We start from the raw sequence: 22162 nt of genomic DNA on the forward strand, positions 1-22162 counted from the left end.
TCAACAATTATAAATTATATTGAAAGTATTGATGCTTCACCTCAGCACTTAATTTACACAGACGATACAAGTTCATGTTTCACAGGAGTAAACATTGAAGCACTTTTGAAATTAGCAACGATGTTTTAGTAAAAATAATTACAGTTTAACAGTTCTTAAACAAAGATTGTTCTGTTTCGTGCCCAATTTTATGCCATTTAATCTCCCTTGTCTCCTAGCTAAAATAAAAGCGTTACTTAACTTTCTTCGTGTGCTAAAATTCTTGAACTTGTACTCGCATTTCATGAACTCATGCTGTGGAGTTGTTATACAGAGAATCTACGAGCTAAACTGTGTGAAGGATTTGGTCCACCAAGATGGCAATGAAACATTATATTCAACACCGCAAAACGTCTGTTATATAACGCTGTGCTTAGGATTTCCGCTGTATTGCAACACTTTTTTTGGTGATGACACAGTTAATTTGTGTTACAAAAAAAAACAAGAAATGGCGTAGTCTGATATTCAGGCATCACATATTATGCGCGCATAGGTGATTTGTTTCTTAGGTTGAGGATTTGACGGCGCATACGCTTTGCACGATTATCAAACTGCTTGGATACTTCTCACGGGAACTAATAAATAACGGTACACATATATGAAATTTTCCTAATTGACGCCAGGGTGGCACTTCTGCTGTCAGCCAACATACGCACCAATGGTTGGTTCCACGCCTAAGGGCAAGCTATTGCTTTAAAACGTTAGTCGACTACCTGCCGACTACATTTAACACACATACACACGCTAATATATGAAAGTCTACGTTACCTATCCAAACATCTATTCCAAGATGATGACGTGAATGTACTGTTTTTTTTTCACAGTCAGTTTGAGTTTCTTGAGCTTCAATAACCTTCTACTACAGCTTCTACATGCATTGTCATATTTTCTTATATATGTACGTTTGTTGTTGCTGCTTGCAGTTAAGGAAGAGGCCAGTCAAGCTGCCGTTGCGCGGCATTTTTTTTTCAACATAGCTGCAAGTTCTGTTTGCGAGCGTACTCATGTGTTGAACAAATTATAGTATACTGTAAAAGAAAGTGCTCTAGGCTTTGCATGTGATATGATATAGCAATTTTTCTATAGCCCAGTGATCTTTGAAATGAGTGTAAGTTATAGAAAATTTAGATTAGAGAAGAAGGAACTTCTTTAGGTTGTTTTTCGCTTGTAATAAATCACTTAGATTATAAAAAATTGTGATAAAACTGGTGAAGATATTGAATTTAAGATGTGAAATCCTGAAATGGTAGATTTATGAACCCCTTGCAAAAATCATGCATAATACTCTGTTGCATCTCAACGCAAACTCTACTGCGGCCAACATATGGCTAATAAAAGAATGGCAACATTTTATATAAAAATTTTTGTAAGAGACGGACGTGAGAGGTGGGCCACTTTATTGAACAATCCGAACGATTTTTAAAGATGAAAGTTCTAGAGAATATTACAGCGTGGATAAGGTCAAGGTAACTTGTGGGCCACAATTTTACGAGAATATGCACGTTTGTTTGTAATATCAAACAATTATTTTATTGTATTCTGGTTAACTGAAATTTCGACAGACCATGATGCCATCTTGTAGTGTCATTGTGCTTGCTATGGTACTAACCATACTACCCATGGTACGAATTGTGGCTGAGCGTGCGGAGAAAGGGCGAGTCATAATGGAGGAAGTGAGAGCCACCCTAAGTGCCCAGTGCACCAAAAGCCTTTTAAAGGGCGTCCTTTTAAGAAAGTGATACTTTTCAAAGAAAATAAACCGAAGGCTTAATACTTGACGAACATGGAGGAACTGTACTGCGGCAACTAAAACTGTTCTTCAAAAAAGGCGCAAATGATGTCGAAAAATATTTCAAGGCGCATCGCGTTCATTTAAAAGTGCGCAGAAGAATGACATGGAAAACCTTTGGCGAGCTACATCTGGATGTTCTAAACAGAGATCCCAAGAGAGGCAGACGCCGAGTTTTCGGCACTCGTCTTTATAGCGGAAGTCTGGTACCGTGCTGTGCCTTTTGAGTGTCATTGAGTTTCTAAGTGTAGTGCACGTTAGAACGCTGTCAGTGACCACGTGCATCAGTGTCTCGCTTTCTTCATTCGAATGCATTAGTGTAGCGCTACCGTCGGTCGCCCCAGTGAGATGCCAGCTATATGCGTGCAGCGGTGGCACCTGGCACTCGCGGTAACGGTAATCGTAGAAGCGACGTTACATTGAATGATTCCGCGAGGAATAATAATAATAATAATAATAATAATAATAATAATAATAATAATAATAATAATAATAATAATAATAATAATAATAATAATAATAATAATAATACTTATTATTATTATTATTATTATTATTATTATTATTCGATATAAAAACTTATACGATAGACAGAGGAAAGAAAGAACAATGATGACAGATATATAACGATTAAAATAAAGCGAGGGCAAAGACTAAAGTGCGGCAGTAGGAGAAAGAGGAGCACCGCAGGCTGCATTAATTACAAAAATATACAAAAACAAAACAAGAAAAGGTCTCGTCATTCGCAATAAAAGATAATGCTCTACAAACGGGCAACCAACTCATTTTCTTATAGAAAAGTAAGCAGGGCGCAATAAGGCCTGGCCGGGTCAATAAGCACAACCGCTTGGACACAGGCCATCGTCGAGGATCGTGCACCGCAGGCCAAGCATACTATAGTGCCCCGCTAGTGACGTGCCTTGTGCAAGGAAATCACGACACTAATAATAAGGTGCTCAGGCCTCTCGCAGGAACCACAAGATGCACACGACGGACTGTCTACGCGGCACTGGTTGTATAAACGCTCACGCACCAAGACAGAGCCAACCCTGAACTTGAGTAGTACTCTATATCACAACGAGGCAAGCCGCGCTCACCAACACGGGGAGGAAACGATTTGCAGCACGCTGGTCTGGGCGCTGCTTGAGGAGGGCGCGACGACTCAGCAGACGAGCGTCATCAAGCTTGCACAAAATTTCCGGGCACTCGCAGTCGTTGTGAGCACATGTAGAAGTAACTTGATTTCCACTGATATCCCTGCGCGAAGATATCTACTGGCCAACGAGAGAAACTCGATGGCTCACGTGATGTAACTTTGCTGGCGGATTCATTGATACTGCTCGAACAACTGGGCGATCAGGGTCACTTCTCCTAAATTTATTCTTTAAGGGCAGCGCGGGAATTCGTAAGGATGACAACCTTCGTTGTGCTTGACTCCTCTTGCACTTCCTTCAGAGCAGCATCAATCACTGCTAGCTCTACAGTTGTTGATGAGTCTGGATACGGCATGCGAATCGTCATTGCGACTTCAATCGAAGGGCAAAAGAAAGGCGTAAAGGCGCCTTTGCTGTCACTGTGTACATATGTGTTCGTAAATACTTTAAGATAAATAAATAAATAAATAAGTAAATAAATAAATAAATAAATAAATAAATAAATAAATAAATAAATAATGTTTATTTCCCATCAACAGAAAAAGGATGATGGAGGGGGTGGGAATAAAAGCGACAATCCGCTTGACGGAGTTCCCACTCCCATTGGAATAGGCAGCAGCAGTGGGGCAAACAGTGCAGAAACAATTGGGTGCACATATGTGATTAATCTTGGTTCTGCAGTTGAACCAACGAAAAAAAAGAAAGAAGAAAATATATGCATATACACATCTGGACGCATACGTGAGCGTTCATATACATTCATAGATGCGCGCACGCACGCACGCACACGCGCACACGCGCACACGCGCACACACACACGCGCGCACGCACACACGCACGCACACACGCACGCACCCACACACGCACCCACACACACACACACACACGCACACACACACACGCGCACACGCACATGCACGCACGCGCACGCACACGCGCACACGCGCACGCGCACGCACGCGCACGCACACGCGCACACACGCACACGCACGCGCACGCACACGCGCACACACGCACACGCACACGCACGCACACGCACGCGCACACACACACACACACACACACACACACACACACACAGACGCACACACGCGCGCGCGCACGCGCACGCGCACGCACGCACACGCACACGCACACACACACACAGACACGCACACACGCACGTACACAAAGTGGGTAAAAGTGAGTGGTTATTGTCGCTGATTTGTTTTTCACGAGAAATTTGCGTATGCCCAAGTTATGGATGACCGGAAATCTAACTTACGCGTCGATTAATTCATTTAATATGAAGGGTAACTGGTAGTGCAGTAATCTCGATATCTTGCGAACAAGTGTGACCTGGCCATTTCGAATAGCTCCGGAACAGGCAGTTCAGACTTATTGGTACATCACGAATTTAAAGATAAATATTGAATAGTCATTTTATTTATTTTATTTTTTATTTCACAATACTGCAGGCCAGATTGGCCCAAGCAGGAGAGCGGATTCTTGGATTCCGCTCTCCTGCTTGATTCTTGGATTCTTTCGAAGGTCTAACTGAAGTAGCATCTTCAGAGCTCTCAGCCATTGTTATAAACCATGCCGCCACTTTTATTATGCGAGAGAACAGGCGTTGATCTCAAAGTGCAAAGCAATAACACAAAAACGCACGAACTTCTCAGTCAGCATAGAGGAACTGTACTTCAGTACGCTTCTGGAATTTCGCTGTGCCCTTTGAAGAAAGATCAGTGAAATCCCGGGAGCTTGAGCTTAATATGCTTTCAGGGTTTGTAACGACAGATACCTGACATATTCTTGTGCTATTATTTAACTAATGCCTACATTCGTTCCATCTATTGACAAATAAGGTGCGCAGAAAGCTGGACTATTCGCTATGTGTCCGTTGCTCCCGCTCTGTGCGGTGCCCTGCTGTCTGTAAATAACCAGGGGTCTTTGTGCCAGCCTATAATGTAATGCTTTTGTTGTGTGTGGTGCTCAGGTTTGCAGGTGTCTGGATGTGCGACGCAACCGGGAACGTGAGCCGCAGACGCCAGCCCAGACTTCTTTCTCACTTTACGGCCACGGAGGCGCCAGCACCACTCTCTCCCGTCCCTGCAGCCGAGATATGGGCCGGTAACCCTATCCCAGACAACGGCGCGCAGCGTGCATGCCTACAGCTCGAAAGAGCAAGCCAGACTACCTGAGGTCTTGCTTGGACTGTCCGAGCGGTACGCTTCGACCACGGAGAAACATGTTCCCATCCGCTTCGTGCTGCAAGGCAACGGTCTGGAAAAAAAAGTTGAACTCAATGTTACAGTTTGACAATGATAGCATTCAGCAGATAACAACACATAATGGAACCGAGTCATCAAGCAAATATATATATATATATATATATATATATATATACGCAGGAAAGAGACGACGAAGTTTTTGGAAGACTTCTTTTACTTAACGTTTTCGGCTGGTGGACCAGCCTTCGTCAGAGCACTGTACTCTGACGAAGGCTGGTCCACCAGCCGAAAACGTTAAGTAAATGAAGTCTTCCAAAAAGTTCGTCGTCTCTTTCCTGCGTATGTGACGTCGGGTCCTGCGTGCTGAACTTTGAAGAAAACCCCTATATATATATATATATATATATATATATATATATATATATATATATATATATATATATATATATATATATATATATATATATATATATATATATTGGACGCATTTAATGAGTACATTGCAAGCGTTGCTGACTGGTGGCCTTAAATATGCTTTTTTTAATACCAACACGATTTTTCTTTGTCCTGTTAATGAAGCTGACGTGCCTGAATACGAAGTTTAACCTTTTAACGGGCTGGTCAACAATATTGTTGACCTAACAAAAGCTTCTGCAAAACCAAGACAAATCAAAATGCTAGTCTGTGCCTTCAAAGTTACCTTTATTCATATACCTGCTCCCCCCCCCCCCCCAACAGTGGTCCTCACAAAATATGTCAACAGTGAGCGCCAGCAGACGTTTTTCGTGGCAAGACCTGCGGGCTTCGTCGTTCTTATCTTAGCACACGTTGTGGTCACATTCTCGCCACTGCTAAAATTGTTTTGTTTGTTTAAGCAAGCTTTTTTTTTTCATCTGCATAGCGGTGCGTCTCAAGGACGCACATTGACCTTTTCAAAGCAATTTTTGCAGTTAGATATCTTGTATGCGGTGCACGATGACGCTCAACAATATTGTTGAGCTCCTAGTTAAGCGTTGAAAAGCTTTTCCGGCTGTGCACCACGTACTGTCTTCCATAGTCTTTTTTAATACCGGGCAACAATTACTTAGTGAATTTGGCATTTACATGAATTACATAGTGTCATTCAGTGATTTCAAGTGCTCGTCTCTCTTTCTCTCTATCCCCCTTCCACTCTCTTTCTCTTTTTCAATCCCCTTAACCGTTCCCCCGTGCAGGTTAGCCAACCTGAACTACCTCTGGTTGACCTCCTTGCCTTTCTATACATCTCTCTCTCTCTCTATCAAATGGTGTTTTGTGCTATTTATTTATTTATTTATTTATTTATTTATTGAATGCTGCGGACACGTGGTCCAAGCAGGGAGGGCGACATATGGTACATACAAAGAAAATCAAATTGACAAAACAAACAGAACAATGAAAACCAAGATTAGGAAGTGGATTCAATTTATACAATTCCATTCGGTTACAGTTCGAGGAAAAAAAGAAAACTTATATGTGTTTGTTCTTGCAAAGTAAGGGGTTAATGCATCATGTCTGCGGTTTCGTGTAGTTCTGGTCCAGTGGCGTAGCCAGAAATTTCGTTCGGGGGGAGGGGGGGGGGCTCACATTGCAGCTCGGTCTCCTCGTTAAGAGGAAGCTTTAGCTCTGGTGCTCGTATCTAAATACATGTAGAAGGAGCATTCGTTTTTCTCGGCAACCATTGCACCAAATTTGACGAGGTTTGTTGCATTTAAAAGAAAAACAAATTCTATTTACTGTTGGTTTCGAATTTTTCATTTAGGTTGTCAATTCTTTATTAAACATTCCCCAAAATTGCAAATTTTCAGAAATCTAAACTATCAAGTTTAAAACTATGTAACTCAGCAGTGAAAAATGATATCACAATTCTGTGAATTGCACCTAATAGTACATCTACAGCGGACAAAATTTCTATGTTACGCGTGAATCTAAAGAAATTTAGCATTATAGAAATACGGCTTTCGCAGAATCCTTGTACATAACGTAACCAATTCACCTAAGATACGAATTGACAAACCAAATTTGTCCGCTTTGACTGTTATAATAGATGCCGTTTACTGAACAGCGAAATGTGTGCTTGATGCAGAGATATTAGTTTGTAAACGTATTGCTTCTATATTTTTTGTAACTTTCGAGTTTTTCAAAATATTTAAACAATGTTCAGGCCCTAAATCGAAATTCCGCTTCCAACAGACACTAGTATTTAACTTTCTCTCTCAAATGCAACAAATTTAATTAAAAGCGATTTCGATTAAAAGCGTTTCTGCGTTTTACATGTATTTGAATAGGCCGCGTCTGAGTTGGGCGCAAAGCTAAAGCTTCCCCTCAAACAATTTGTCCAGGGATCAAATACATGAATGATAACTGCATTGTCATTGCTAAAGATGCTGCAAGCGAATTCTTGAACGCTACGCACTGTCAAAACAAGTGAAATATGTATTATTTCATAAAAGAATGTACCTGTATGGGCCAAAAATTGTGCCCAAAATAACCGATATCAATGCTTCCATGTTTTTTTCTCTATTTAATAAGTAAATAAAATATCACACGAACTTTAGAACTATATCAGTGCGAAACCAGCAAGGCAGTGCATGCCGCTGATATGAAAAATGTAAAGGCCATGAAATGAACAAGTTGAGGACAAATATGTTAATGAAATTTTGTCATTCAAGAACCTTGTTTAGATTCTTGTACATATGCAACGGCCAGTGAATAATCTCAATGACGCTGTCATTTGTTCCAATGTATTATGCAGGAGCAGCTGTCACCGGTCGTGTATCGTGAGTAATTGCACCGAAATTATAGCCGCAACAGAGAGCACGTATAAAATGCAGGAGTTCTGCAAAATAAACATCATCATCATCATCATCATCATCATCAGCCTGGTTATGCCCACTGCAGGGCAAAGGCCTCTCCCATACTTCTCCAACTACCCCGGTCATGTGCTAATTGTGGCCATGTTGTCCCTGCAAACTTCTTAATTTCATCCGCCCACCTAACTTTCTGCCGCCCTCTGCTACGCTTTCCTTCCCTTGGAATCCATTCCGTAACTCTTAATGACCATCGGTTATCTTCCCTCCTCATTACGTGTCCTGCCCATGTCCATTTCTTTTTCTTGATTTCAACTAAGATATCATTAACTCGCGTTTGTTCCCTCACCCAATCTGCTCTTTTCTTATCCCTTAACGTAACACCTATCATTCTTCTTTCCATAGCTCGTTGCGTCGTCCTCAATTTGAGTAGAACCCTTTTCGTAAGCCTCCAGGTTTCTGCCCCGTAGGTGAGTACTGGTAAGACACAGCTATCATACACTTTTCTCTTGAGGGATAATGGCAACCTGCTGTTCATGATCTGAGAATGCCTGCCAAACGCACCCCATCCCATTCTTATTCTTCTGATTATTTCAGTCTCATGATCCGGATCCGCAGTCACTACCTGTCCTAAGTAGGTGTATTCCCTTACCACTTCCAATGCCTCACTACCTATTGAAAACTGCTGTTCCCTTCCGAGACTGTTAAACATTACTTTAGTTTTCTGCAGATTAATTTTTCGACCCACCCTTCGGCTTTGCCTCTCTAGGTCAGTGAGCATGCATTGCAGTTGGTCCCCTGAGTTACTGAGCAAGGCAATATCATCAGCGAATCGCAAGTTACTAAGGTATTCTCCATTAACTCTTATCCCCAATTCTTCCCATTCCAGGTCTCTGAATACCTCCTGTAAACACGCTGTGAATAGCATCGGAGATATCGTATCTCCCTGCCTGACGCCTTTCTTTATTGGGATTTTGTTGCTTTCTTTATGGAGGACTACGGTGGCTGTGGAGCCGCTATAGATGTCTTTCAGTATTTTTACATATGGCTCGTCTACACCCTGATTCCGCAATGCCTCCATTACTGCTGAGGTTTCGACAGTCGAAACCTCAGTCGAAAAAAATAAACCAGGGCGAGTCAAATAAAAGTAAGCCAATGCGAATATCTGACAAACGGGGTAGCTTATTTAAAAGTAGTCTCCATGATCGTTTAGACATTTGTCCCGTTGTCTAACGAGTCGCGTGATTCCCGTCTCATTAAATTCCTTGGGTTGCTCCTTCAAAAAGTCTGCAACTGACTCTTTCACGTTATCGTCCAACACGAATCTGGTTCGCTTGAGCTGTTTTTTTTTTCAAATGCTCCGAAAAGTGGAAGTCGCAAGGCGACAGGTCTGGGCTGTGTGGCGGACGTTGCAGCGTTTCTCACTTGAACATTGCCAGTTTTGTATTAACCACATCAGCGACGTGGGGACGGCATTGTCGTGGAACAAGATGACCCCATTCGGCAACTTTCCACGTAGTTAATTTGTTCTTGATTGTGACACGCAGCCGACCTGGCGTTTTACAATAACGAAACAAATTGATATTCTCTAAAGATTTAGCAAATTCTATCAGTAATGGCCCCTGACGATCGAAAAAAAAAAGTGAGCAACACCTTTCCGGCGGAAATGACGGCCTTTCCTTTCATGGAGGTGGTGAATTCGAATGTTTCCACTGTATGTTTTGCTGTGGTGTTTCAGGCTCGTAGAAGTGGCACCATGGTTCGTCCCCGATCACAATTGGAGACAAGTAGTCGTCACCCTTATTGTGATACCGGATCAGATGAGTCAAGGCAGCGCTGAACTTCTTCGCCTTCTGGCGGCAGTTCAAAATCTTGGGCAACCATTGCGCACACAAGAGCGGATAACCGAGATGTTCATGAATTATGGCGCGAACCGGACCGTGACTGATGTTCACACGCTCTGCCAGTTCATCGATGCTTATCGTCCGTTCTTGCATCATCAGCTCATCAACCGTTGCAATTTTGTTAGGGGTGATTGCACAATGGCTTTGGCTCGGCCTTGGATCGTCTTTGCAACTTTCACGTCCTTCTTTGAACCGTTCGCTCGAACGCTTCACAGTGGCCAATGAAATGCGATGTTTAACGTACACGGCAGCCATACGGCGACTAATTTCTTTTCGGGAAATACCTTCAGCTGTCAAAAACCTCAGGGCACCACGCTACTCAACTTCTAGAGTGTCCATTATGTCGCGCAACCACGTTCAACCCAGTGTATGAGAGCATTAAACAACCTTGATACACCTGCGTGTCACTTTTCTAATAGTGAGATGCCTCTCTGTCACGTGCATGCCTCGCAGATGATCAACCGAACCATTATTGCGCGGGGTGGGTTGGCTCACTTTCATTTTACTCGCCTTCGTACATTAGAAATGCGAAGATACAATGGAACATACAAATGCGAAGATACAGCTTGATAACAGGCAAAAAAGTGTCACTGTAAACAAAGTTCACTGCACGTATGCACAAAACCCCGCAACAAGATATTTAAATGTACCTATAAGTCTCCAATTAATCTACGTATCTAAAAGAAGTCACTGTATACAATGCGTCAAACAAGGCAAATAAACGTGTTGCGCAATCAGAGATTCCGAGAATCCTAGATCCCACCCCCATTCCATCCACTCTGCCCGATGTATCGCGCGCGACGGAAGGCGGCGTGCTTGCTCCCCGCTTTTCTCTTTTTCGCACACAAGACTGAGCCACCATCGTCGTATCACCCATTCCAGCCCCCCATCCCCCTCTTTACGCTTTCACTCGCACATACAGCATGCGGCGCGCGGTCGCAATGTTATCGCCCTTGAACTTTATACGAAACACGAGTGCGACTGCGACGCCAGGAATGCGCCTGGAGTGTCCATATAATTGCTATTGCAATACTATATAATAAGACTATCCGGCAACTGAAGCGTCCCGTGGTCCATTACTGTCCGCAAAAGAAGAAGTAACAAAATCGAACTTTCACCATACGACAATTCGCTGCGCCACAGCAATGTCTTTTTTTTTTCTTTGTGGGGCCGGAGCACCGAAATGAAAAAGCGCGACGTATGTTGGCCACAATCGAATGCCTACTTTGGGCACCTAATGTAGCTACCGAAAGAATACAGAAGAAAACGTGAGACGCTTGGTCCACCGAGAACCATACGCATACTGCTCGGTATCCTACACTGGCGATGGAAGACTTTCCGGAGAGCTTGCGCTCAAGCGAACGCGCTGCAATTCGTCGAGTCCCCACAGTGATGGCGGTGAGCGACGATAGTTTCTTTTTCTCGCCTGTTAGCCAAGAAGTGCCCAAAACTCTGCCAGGCGTAAATCCACTCGGCCAGAGAAAAGCCAACGCGCACCGAAGTGCGCCGCGCGGTGGTCGGAGCAGCACGAGAAAAACGCATGCGCTCTGGCTGCGTCTGGCAGCCCGCGGGTAGGGTAGCGAGGACAAAAAAAAATTGAAGAGGCTCAATGTGTCCTCGCGAATAAAAGTCGAAGCAGAAAAAATAAATAACAACGTAGTTACCTTGGCTGACTTTAGTGTCTTGACATGGATGTTTTGGCCTAGGCGAAACAAAAATGTTGATATTTTTTAATGTGTCATGACGGCACAAAGGAACCACCAGAACGCTTCATCTCATCGGACCTCGCTGCTGGCTTTGTCAACTTGTCTGATAGTGTGTTGATTTGGCTTGTCTCGTTGTATGGTCCGATGTAAGACTTTAGAAAAGTCAATGCACCTTTGGCGTCCAATATTTATAGTAACATCAAACCCACAAAGTTCCGCAATTGAAAATCTAAAGCACAACATTGCAAATGTGAATGCACCTTTCACATCAAAAGTTTATGAGAACTTCATACCCATAAATTTCGGAATTGACATCCATGCGCTGCGTAGATTCCGTGGCCTCCGCAAGTTGCTGTGGCGAGCCCGTTCGCCATCAAAACGACCTTGAAACTTTGTGCTCGGATGGGGCTGCTTGCGTTATGTGACTCCCGGTGCATGGGCGCTGCCGCGAAATCCAGCCAGAGTTCGCAAAGTTCGCACTGAAATGTCTTTTCGAGCGTGAAAAAGACATTCCAGAGAAAATTCGGAATGATTTCCGGCACCGGGAATTGCTTGGGTGGGCGGTGCATGGATAGCACGAAAAAATTTCGGGGGGGGGGGGGGGCTGAAGCCCCATAAGCGCTCCCCCCCCCCTGGCTACGCCCCTGTTCTGGTCGATAGCTGCGATAAATGTCAGATGGGTCAAAGGGTGACTTGCTAGTGTGAAGTAGTTTAAGGAATTCGTCTCTGCTTTCTTCTTCTAAGTTCGAGTGGTTCAAGGTTGTTAATTTCCATAAGTTCGGTGGGGGAATCACCCCCCCCCCCCATCTGGAAAATTTGTTAAATATAAATCTGACCGCTTTTCTCTGAATTCTCTCAAGACTATTGATATTAGTTTTTGTGTATGGATCCCAAACTATGCAAGCATATTCCAGCTTAGGTCTAATTAGGGAGATGTAGCATAGCATTTTAACGTTAGATGGGGCTTTCTTAAGTTTGTGTCTCAACAGGCATAGTTTTCTGAAGGCTGAAGCGCAAGTGTTAGTTATGTGATCATTCAATGATAGTGTATTGTTAAGGGTCACTCCTAGGTATTGATAGCTAGTGACTTCATGAAGATGGACCTAAAGATGGACCTAACTTATATGTGTAAACCAGGGGTAATTTCTTATGTGTCATTCGCAGTAGTACGCTTTTATCTGTGTTTAGTGTCATTCCCCAACACCCGCACCATGCAAGAATATGATTTAAACTACAACATAAACTAGTTTGATCATGGAGAGAAACAATATCCTTAAAGAGCACACAATCATCGGCAAATAATCGAATCTGTACACCACCTTCAACCGTGCTAACACTATCATTAATATATAGAACGAAAAGAAGAGGACCGAGCACACTACCCTGGGGAACACCCGATGTGACCAAAAGGCAGCCCGATTTTTCGCCATTTATCTCAACGCATTGTTTCCGGTTAGGCAAATAAGCAGAAATCCAAGAGATAAACATCTGAGGGATTCCTGCATTTTCAAGTTTTAGAATTAATTTGTCATGTGGGACCGTATCGAATGCCTTACGGAAGTCAAGGAAAATTATGTCTATTTGTCCGTTCTTGTCAAGGGTTGATGCAAAGGAATGAACTATAGTAACCAGCTGTGTGACAGTCGAATACCCTCTTCTGAACCCGTGCTTGAAGTTAGTTAAAATTGAATGCTTTTCTAGATATGTGGTCATGCTTTTTCCTATGATATGCTCGATGAGTTTGCAGAATGATGACGTTAAAGAAATAGGATGGTAATTATCTACAAGTATACGGTCTCCTTTTTTATGAATTGGTGCTATTCGGGCTATTCTGGATTGATTAAATGGATGGATGGATGCAAAACTTTAATGAAGGTCCTGAGGTACGCGACTCAGCGCGCTGCGGGCCGCTCCCACGTTGGGACAGTCAGGCCATGCCCGACCGCCGCATCGTGGGCCCTCTGGAACTGCCGATAGAATTAAAGAAATATATATATCGGACATTAGAGTTACAGAATTGATGCCAAGGGAAGGGAAGCGCAGTCGAGGAAGGCAGCAAATTAGGTGGGGTGATAAAATTAGGTAATTTGCAGGCGCAAGTTGGAATCAACTAGCGCAAGATAGGGGTAATTGTAGGTCGCTGGGAGAGGCCTCCATTCGACTATCGACTCCATTCCTTCTTCCTCATTCCATCGTCGTCGCTGCGTGGGTGTCATACAGTTGTCATCATGCCGCCACGCCCGTGGTCGACGTTGGCAAGAGATCGAGTGCCATAGCAAAGTGAGACGATACCGCAGCCTGTCGCATATAGCCGAAGCAACGGAAGTCATACAATGGCCACTACAGATGTTAAATAAACGTGACTTCAGAAAAGTGGTGCACCGCTACATTGCTCGAATGTTGATCGAATTACCGTCCACAGTTATCGTGAGATGATTCTGTCGTTATTTATTTATTTATTTATTTATTGTTGTTTGACGTAATAGTGAGTACGTGAGTACTTTTCTCTACCTCTCAGGTAGAGAGAAGTAATTAATAAAGGAAAAATGAGACATTCACCCAAACCTAGCAAATCGCTACAGAGGAAACCCATACGGGTCCCTCGAAAGAAAAAGCCTCGCATGTTGAAGAAAAATTCGTCCGTGTCTCGGGTTCGAGTCCCGGACCAGGACGAATTTTTCTTCAACTGCGAGGCTTTCTCTTTCGAGGAACCCGTATGTGTTTCCTTTGTAGCGATTTGCTACACATTTGGGTGGATGTCTCATTTTCCCTTTATTAATTCTTGTTTTGTTAACTTTCTTAATCGGTGCAGGTTTTCGATCGCGTCCTCGTTAGGTAATGTTGAAGTGAGCACTCGCGTTTCGTTGATGTCCTGGTGACACATGTTGTTGGGATTTGAATGCTTGGAATCGCACGTCTCAGCCCACTGCGCAGGGTAGCTTACCACAGTAGTTCACTGCTGCTTGCAGCAGGGAAACTAAGCTATGGGATTAACCTCCCGGCCTCTCCCTCTCTGTCTCGTTCAAAGGGACCCCGTTAGCAGCCCAACATACATGTGTGAAGCATCTAAATAAAACAAGAAGAAGAAGAAAATGCTATGAATGAGTGTTCAATTCCAAACGTTCCCGAAGCACAGCATAGGCGGAAAGTTTTCATATTACCGGGGGCGGGGAAGGGTACTGGGTCCCAACCAGCTTTCGGAACCCCATATATATATATATATATATATATATATTGTACTTGAAAAAACTTCGTGTGAACTCGAAGAATTATTCACTGAAGTGGCGGCCTTATATGAGAATTTACAAGACATCATAGCAGATGACGGTTCAATTTCATAGCCTGAGTCCTCTCCCACCACTAAGAATCTGGCGTCTCTCGGTGGTGTAATCTACCTTCGCGTAATTGTCGCATACTTCGCTATCATTAATACTGCTTCGCTTTTCCGGCGAAACTGCAGCATCTCTCTCTCTCCTTTTTCTGCGAGTCCGAGTATAAGCGCTCCTGCACATGACTGCTGTTGATTCTGAGTTCGAGTGAATCCGACTTGGCCTCATTTCGGTTACTGAGTGAATTATACAGGGTGCCCCGACTATATGCACCAAGACTTAAAGGACTTGCGTTACTCGAAGGAAACCTAGTACACATTGTTTCCAGTACAGTGGAGTAGCCGCCAGTAATTATTTCGTTCCTGAAATGTAATTCGACAGTTGAAATTGATTATCTAATTCGGGAAGTACTGTCCTAATTATCAAAGTCTCAATGAGACATTTGTCGGCACCCCCGGACGCCGTCAAATGACATCTAACTGCTGTGTTTTCGGTCACATACTAATTGCGTGCAATTTTTTCCGACTGGCAAGCAAACCTTACGAAACACGAAAAATACCCCGTGACTGCGCTCCCACCCGCATCATAAAGTAGTGCCCTCAAATACGCTGATTGAAAGCAACTCCACTGCCTGTCGCAAAACCGAAGAGACAGCGCATCAACTTGATAATTAATGGTATACGAAAGGAGCACCAAAGGCAGGTTTCACTGCTTTGCAGCTATTCCTTCCTCTCTACGTCACACTTATTATCCGTCTCTCCAGGGCAATTGATCACATTGGTAACAAAAGCCCCTTCGTAGCGCGGCCAAAGCGCCGCTCTGACCACGCACGAAACGCGAAAAGCAATGTAATAAGCATAGCATGTTTCAAGATCTCGGTTTTGCTGGCACTGCATCGACAGAGCGCGCGCACAGCTATATTTCGCGCCAGAAACTTGTTTCGGACCAAAGCCTAATTAAAGCGACGGTTTTAGTTTGCATGAGAGTGTATACGTGCTGCAAAAACAGGTTCATGTCATAAAATAAAATCGAAATAGACAGACCGGAAAGGGACCCACGTGTTGAAAAAAAAGCAAAACCGATGCGTTCAAGAAAGTAAATAACCACTTCTAAATCGGGACGCGTAAACACACAAAAAAAGAATAAATCAGATTTCAGTGTGCCCTTATTATCTATGAATTCCTAGGCGCCGCTCAACACCAGCTGCTGCCTAGAGGACGTGTTCGAATAGGTGTCCTTCTGCAGCTACGCAGTATTGACTGCGCTTTATCGCATCTTCAGTGGCTTTCTTGATGACCGACGCTCGAATTCTACGGCAGACAGCCCTTATCCTTGTCTTGAGTTAATCTGACGTCTCTCTCGATCATGTAAGCACGATCTTTCACATAACCCCAAATAAATCGAGTGGAGAGAGGTCAGGTGACCTAGCCGGCCAATTTATAGGCCCGTGCCTTCCAATCGATTGCCAACGAAAAGTCGCATCCAGTCAGTTTCGTGCTCGGCTGCTGTTGTGTGCTTGTGCCCCACCTTGCTGATACGACAAAGTGGAAGACGTGACAGCGGGACTTCGCTGAGAAACTCATCCACCACTCCTTCGAGGATTTCGTCCACGTAACGCTGTCCAGTCATTGTGTGATCGAAGAAGATGGGACCGATTATAGCACCGACATAAATTCCGCACTCCACATTCAACGACCACAGTTACTGGTTCCGATTGCGCTTTACCCAGTGTGGATTGGAGTCACTCCAATAGAGTGTATTATGCAAATTTACCCGATGCATTTCTATAAAAATTGGCTTCATCTGTGCACATAATGTTACTCAAGAAGTACGGTGACTCTAATTGTGAGGACCCGATTCGAGAAATCCAGATGATTCTACAGGTCCCTATCTTTTTAGCGTTGGTGCTGGTTAAATTGGTACGGGTGAAAGGACGCCTCATTTAGAATCCTCTAAAACTGGTGACTTGGAAATTGGCACCTGGGCGGCCACGTCCCGCACGCTAGCATGAGGGTTCGAGGCCATAAATGCTTGAACGTTCGTACGTAGGCTAGGGCTCAAAGATGGAGTCCTACATTTTCAATTCATTTTCATTTATTATACCCCTCAGGGCCAAGGGCATTACAGAGGGGGAGTGGTAAATACAAAAAAAGACAAAGACAGTTGGTTACATGAGTGTTTAAGTGGCACCTGTATATACAATATTAGCTAAGGCTTCACGGAACTGTTCATAATTAATAAGGCCTACAACTTCGGCTGTTTCTTGAAGCTGCCAGTTAGTCTCAGGTTTTCATCATTTCTGATGATAGACGACGCATTTGGTCTACAGCCACACTTCTATGACCGATATGTATTTGCGGGCTTCCTCTTATCATTTGCAGCTCCCAAGGAAATTTTTACCTTCTGCTTACTACAGAAAGACATGGCGACTGGCACGAAACAAAATACACCTTTAAACATTTGCGCTGACGTTGTCAATTCGCTTTTGTGGTGATAGGTATTGTGGGAAAAAAAAAAAACCATCCGTGGCGCTTTACCTACGCTAAGACAGCAGCTATCACAGCTTATTTCAACCTAACACCAAACGCGACTTGTTACTTGAGCCTGGGCGCGGCAGCTAAGGAACTAGCTCGATTGCGAAGTTTTTCTTTATTTCCTTTATGTCGTTCTGGCTAAATCAGAGGGAGCTTGTTAGAGGGCGCTGCTTGATGACGCGGGTGGGAGCGCAGTCACATGGTATTTTTCATATTTCGCGGGGTTTATTTATCGTCGGAAAAAAAGTTTGTACGTATTAGTACGTCGCCGAAAATACCGCAATTAGATGTCCCTTGGCTGTGCCTACAAATGCCTCACTGACACTTTGATAATTGGGATATTACATCTTGAGTTGGAAAATTAGTTACAATTACCTAAATAAATCACAGTAATGAAAAAATTACTCACAGCTACTATACTGTACCGGAAACAATATGCACTAGGTTTTCTTCGAGTAACGCAATTGCTCTCTTCTTAAATTAAGTGCACGATACTTAACTGGGACACCCTGTATACATATTTATGACCTCTGCGTGCAAGTGACGATGTTTCCATCCCTAATAAATGTTGTCAATTATTAGACGTCTTTCCCTTAATGAGTCGTTAGCTTCGCTTACTTAAAATAGAAGCGATACTGAGGCACATATCATTCTCGTGCATTTCACACGCCATTGGTAAAAGACTCTGCCGAAAGGTTCACTAAAGTCTACAGGTTCTTTTCAGGGTCAAAAAAGCATGGAAAGCGTTTTGAAGCGAGGTGAAAATACAGCAACATATTCATTCTCTAAGCATAAGCTTTAGAAATATTTGTTAATTGGCTACCTCCTTCTCTTCAAAAAGATATAATAAACTGTGCCCTGTGTATATATTTAAATATATTGTATATGTGCATGGTCTTAGCAGTGGAAATTTAAAACAATGTTGATGTGAGAAAATAAGGATGAGGCAGCCGCCGCTGGTACTTCTAATGCGCTTGTTCTCCTATTGCCAGGATTTGCAGAAATAAAGCAAAGTATGCACTGAAATCCGTGCACGTCCGCGCCAGCAACGATGCAGTAAGCTATTAGCCGCAATAAAGTTTTAAGTGAAAAGGCCTAGGCAAGTCATAAGAAACCTCGAATGATGTGGGGACAAAACTCTGGCAAGGACACGTTATGTAGGGAGGGGGGTGAACATTCAGCCCCCCCCCCCCCAGAAAACTCTGGAGGGGGCTCGGGCCCCCGTGCCTCCCCCCCATCCCCCCGCCCCCCGTAGTCGGCGCCTATGAAGCACAGTATCACTGCATTTATGATTCCTGCATTTCGAGGGCCTAGAAAGGAAGCCAGTGAAAGCGAAAGTAGCGGACGCCCCTCTCCGCGCCCCCTGGCATTCTTCTGAATGAGAGAGCACGGCAAGCGCTTCCGACAAGCACCACGAGATGGCGAGCAACTCGTGCCAATCAGGCATGATCGTAGTTCCGCTGCGATCGTTTCTTGGTGTCTCGGAAAAGAGCGCGACTTTTAGAATTCCCAAGCCTCCAACCACAATTGCGGTGGTTGAACTATGTAAACGTAACCTTAGCGACACTTTGAGATTATTTACAGCATCTTTACTAATTGAATGTGACGGACAGCAGTGGTGAATGTCACGGAAGAAAGCTAGGCTAGTCCGTTTCACACTCTAAACAAAAAAAAAAAGTTTTTCAACCATATGTCAGTCGTTCAACTGTGTCAACATTTTTAAAATTTGGTTTTTGTAACTGCGGGCGGTTAGCACATGGTTGAACCCCCAACAAACAAACGATGAGGAACCACCAGGCAGCGTGGTTGAAGAGGGTAGAAAAGCTACTTAATTAGGCCATGGAGTCTTTGCATATATATGCTCTAAATGGGTTAATGTCCTTCTTTATTGAAACGGATATCGTATCTGTCTATTAAGGCTTACCACGACCTTGAACATTTTTTATTCATTTTGTATTATTCGACTGACTTGATTGAGTGACTTGAGTTAAACTGCAGAGACTGCTGAAGTGTCTCTTGTTGCTATTTTTCTAAAATTATTTTTCGATACGGACGGTTTAAGCACGTTTGCAAAATATGCTTTATTGATCGAACGTTTTTCATATCGCCTCATGAGATCGTTCTTTGATTATTCAACAATTTGTTTTTTGTGGAGAAGCCCGCGACCCAATAGTCACCAAAATTTACAATTTCATCCAGATGAAACACTCACTCAGCATCATTGATATGCAAAGAAGAGCATTATAATGCAATCGCGATGCATTATAATGCAAATAATGCAAACTTTGACGATGAAAATAATAAAAGATTGACTAAGTGATACTGAATATGAGCACGGCTAGGAAATCTGCAGTGCATTCTCGCTGCGATTGGGAAAATGGAGGCAGGGTATAACGTAGGCATCGGGTGATAAAATACAGTAATATTAATGAAAGAGTGCAATCTAGCAGTGACTGTGAGACAAATGGAAGGCATTGTTCTTGTGTTCACTCACCCTGGCAAACGACGAGATATGCGATTTAAAAAAAAAAGCGAATCATACGATTATAGACGGTTTCTCCTGCAGAGATGACACATTTTAAAGCAAAGTTTGCTTTGCCTGGTCCCTCAGGGTTTGGTGCACGTTTAACGCCCAATAAACAACTTACACAGGCCTTGATTTTGAGCGAAAAATTTGTGCTACTGAGCGCACCTGTGTTCTGCATAATCAATAAATCACGACATAAAAATGTGTATATAATATCGGCTCAAAGGTCTCCATAAAGATCTGAGGCCTCTTAACGTACGTAATAGCATATGATATTGAACGAGTTCTGTTATTTTTTTCCTTATATTTTTTTATATTTAGTTTTCCCATTCTTGGGCCAGTGGGCATGTATCACTGGGTATGTGCACAGTCTTCGCCAATCTCCCAAGATTAGTATGCGCGATTGTGACATAAAGGGTATAAAAACCTTAAATGCATTTAAATACATGCGGTACTTCTCTCTGCATACACGTCTCATAACATTCTCATCAACATCTTACATAGGAGCTAAATGCTACAGGTGGCGAGGCATTGCGCGAGCCAACCGCTGCTACCACGCTAACTCAAACAAGCTTGATGATGATGATATGTAGTGTTTATTGGCGCAAGGGCCAAGTTTGGCCAAAGAGCGCCAAGGCAGTCCAAACAAGCTTGGCGTCAGTTATACTCCTGCGTTAAGTTGGATCTGCATGCTTGTTTGGTTGTGGCCGCAAAGCACTTTTGCAAATTGTTAATGGAGCGCCGAAACGTTACTTAAGTGATTGCTTAGTGGCTATGGCGTTGGGCTGCTAAGCACGAGGTCGCGGGATCGAATCCCGACCCCGGCGGCCGCATTTCGATGGGGGCGAAATGCGAAAACGCCCGTGTACTTAGATTTAGGTGCACATTAAAGAACCCAAGGGGGTAGAAATTCCCGGAATCCTCCACTACGGCATGCCTCATAATCATATCGTGGTTTTGGCACGTAAAATCCCATCATTTAATTTTAATTTAAAACATTACTCATTTTATACCAGAACGCTTGCAAAATAAAACGCAATTTCAGCCGTGTGAACGCAGTCCCTCTTGGAAGGCCTAACGCGGTGATTCTCCTAAATTAAGGAACCAGTTGAAGTAGTGGTTAGTGCGATCGCAGTTGCTGTCGAAAAGCATTGCAACTCGGGGTGAAAAAGTGATTATTTCGCGGGGAGGGAACGTTGCTTGCCTGCTTGTCATCCACAGGGGAGGGTGTTTAAAAGAAGATGCACCAGCTTCCCTTGAATAAATCGCTCCAAGTTGTCGACTTCTCCCCATCCACATTTATGTAAGAAACATTATACTGTGTTTTCTTATTTTTTTTCTTTTTAAGTTCGAACAAATAAAAAAAAATCGCCTTGACTACAAAGCGCAATTGGACTTTTCGAGGTGGATCACCTGAAGAGGCGGACATTAACTGCGCGACAAATCGCAATGTCCAGGTTGCTAATTAAAAAGCTCACTTGTTAACTTTTCATTTATTAGCTTTAGGGCACGTGTTCAAACTGCGAAATTGAAACTGCGCATTACTGAAGTCATGTCCGTTTAGAAAAAATTCTAATACTAGTGCTCTTCTTGACATACCCGCCTCCGAAACTGTTAGCAAATCTATTGGCGTGACAGTTAAAATAGAACTGCTTGGCTTGGGCTTGGGAAACAGCTAGATGGAATGCCCATGCATTTCGTAGCACACTTTAAGGCTGGCTGTCTGCAAAGTGGTGCTAGTCATATGATTTCTGCTTAACAAACACGCACGCATCACTGTTCCGCTACAATTTTGCAATTGCAACAACTGCCCTGAAATGAACAATTAAAAAGTTAACTTGTGAAACTCTCTAATTACCTACGTGGACATTGCAATTTGCCGCCCGAGTCTTCCATAGATACACCTGAAAAGGCGAAGCAGCAATATCTTTCACAGCCATTTTTAAAATTTGTTCAACTAAAAAAATGGGCGGGGGGCGGGGGGACAGGTGGCATACATGTTATAGATCAATCGTTATCGATCAAGGGTTATCTAGAGAACGCTTATCACAATTAGATCTGGTACAAACTTTTTACCAACTTCATTTTCTCCCTCACCGACGTAGTACTTGGTTTGTAATTTTGTTTCGTTTTTTTTTT

The sequence above is a fragment of the Dermacentor variabilis genome, chromosome 1 (genome assembly GCF_050947875.1).
Source record: "Dermacentor variabilis isolate Ectoservices chromosome 1, ASM5094787v1, whole genome shotgun sequence".
Lineage (NCBI taxonomy): Eukaryota > Metazoa > Arthropoda > Arachnida > Ixodida > Ixodidae > Dermacentor > Dermacentor variabilis.